Consider the following 2,425-nt stretch of genomic DNA (forward strand, 5'->3'; position numbering starts at 1 on the left):
GTGACCAATGCCCCCCTTTAGTCCCGGTTGGTGCCACCAACCGGGACCAAAGGCCGCCGCCCTTTGGGCTGCTGAAAAGAGGCCTTTGGTTCTGGTTGCTGGAACCAACCGGGACTAAAGGGGGAATTAGTCCCGGTTTATGCCACCAACCAGGACTAAAGCTTGGACTATATAACAAACACTTATGAATATTTTCAGTTTGCATCGCCAGTTCCCCCCTCCCTCGCCGACGACACCGTCACGCTGCTCCACCTCACCGTCTATGCCGCCGCCGCCAACGTCATCGCCTCCACGAGCCCGCGTCGTCCTCACCGCCGGCATCCCCGAGCCCGCGGTCCTCGTCGTCCCCGTCGTCCCCGTCGCTGCGTGCCTCCCCGAGCCCACCCCTCCTTGTCCCTGTCGCCGGCCGTGCGCCGTCCCCGTCACCGCGTGCCGCCCCGAGCCCGCCGTCCTCGTCGCCGGACTCCTGCCATCGCCGCCCCCCTCGAAGTGAGCCCCCCCTTTCCCATGGTCCCGATCGACTGCGGCCCTTGCTCCATGGTCGCCGCCGGCCCCGACGCATTGAAGAGCAGAAGGAGAGGAGAAGGAGAGGAGAGGAGAAGGAGTGGAGCAGCAGCAGCACCCAACTTCTTGACAATCTGAAATTTCTGATTTTTTTTATAGATATGAACAGTGCATATAGAGGGTGTTTGATCAAATGCTAGATGGCTTTGGGCATTTTTAGGATTTATGATATTTTTTGTGGTGATGTACTGATGCAAGACAAAGGTGATGGCAAAATTTCGGAATTTTTTGATTGGTTTAGAATAGGTTTTCAGCAAGGAATTTGAATCTGGTTCAAATTTCATTTGAATGAAATTTAAAAAATTTAAACTATGGATCAGAAGGTTTTTGGTGAAATGGAGTGTGGGTACCGTCATGAAGTTGGAGTAATTTTTGTGGTTGTAAAAGAGTTAGGAAAATTTAGAATGTATATATGCTTGTGTATATTGCCTCTTTGTGTATATTATGTATATATGTCAGTATATGTATTGTGTATATTGCTTCTTTTCAGATTTTTTTCCATATATATGTTTGTATTTTGTATTTTTCTTTTTTATAAAAATGTATATATGTTTTTATGTTCTTTGTGTGTATATGTTCATATATGCAAAAGTTAGGTTTAAATATTTAGAAAAGGATTATCTATATATGTTCTCTGATTTAGTACATTTTAGGTTACTTTCATTTTTAGAAAAGTTTTATATATTAGGAGAGGAAAAAGGAAAATAAGAAGAGGAAAAAGGAGAAGAAGAGGAGAGGAAGAAAACGAAGAGGAGAAGAAGAAAGGAATAGAGGAGAAGAAGAAAGGAATAGAGATGAAGACATGGTTTTGTTGAATCCTTTGACACTAGGCAACCTTCCGACCCCTCGACGATCCTCTCGAACATGAGAGGAAGATCAGGATAAAAAAAGAAGAGGAAGAAGAAAAAAAGAGGAGAAGAAAGAATAGAGGAGTTCTCCTCTATTCTTTCTTCTCCTCTTTTTTTTCTTCTTCCTCTTTTTTTATCGGGAACGAGGGTCATCGAGGGACATATAGATGTAGTGTCATCGTTGTCGATATATACCCCCTCCCGATAGCTTCAACACGTGGGGGGGGGGGGTCGAGGCCACTAATTAATATATATGATTCCTTACTATGATTAGGTAGCTAGTTCTACGTTTGGCACTAATATATCCATCTGTCATGTTTGAATAATAATTGCCATGTTGTAAATATTTGTAGAAACTATGGACACCGCCCTAGACGAAGCAAAAGAAGCGTTGTTGAGGGACATAATCGCAGAAGGAAGTGATGCCGTCTCGTTGTTTCTCAACGACACTGATGGTCTGGAAGGAGAGGGTGAACAAGCTGGCTACGGTGACCTAATGCCGGTGCAAGAAGAAGAACATGAGGACTGCTCCGGTGACCCAATGCCGGTGCAAGAAGGAGACCGTGATGATGGCTCCGGTGACCGAACCGAGTCCGGCCAGGTATATATATTAGTTAAGCCTGTGCTGACTAGTCGATTGATGCATTCATTGTTTTGGTATGTACACATATTAATTAAGTCTTTGTTCTTTTTTCTAGCCCTCCGGATCGAGCACAACTTCGGTAAAGAGACGAGGCCCGAAGAAAAAGTTGAGCTTGGATGAAAAGTTTGAGATCATAGCAATCGTGCCCGACGGCCAACCGATTGAACCCCTCTGGACAAAGAGCGCATTTGTTGCTCAGTGCGGGGTTCTGGTTAGGGACAAGATCTCGATAAGCATCCAGCAATGGTTTAAGCCGGCTACAGAAGACCCTGAGGTGTCTTATGTCAATGATATGCAGAAAAATGACCTTTGGACTGAGCTGAAGTCAAATTTCACCCTACCGCCAGAGGATAATCCAGAGAACCCAGTT

This window comes from Triticum aestivum, chromosome 2A (genome assembly GCF_018294505.1).
Source record: "Triticum aestivum cultivar Chinese Spring chromosome 2A, IWGSC CS RefSeq v2.1, whole genome shotgun sequence".
Classification (NCBI taxonomy): Eukaryota; Viridiplantae; Streptophyta; class Magnoliopsida; order Poales; family Poaceae; genus Triticum; species Triticum aestivum.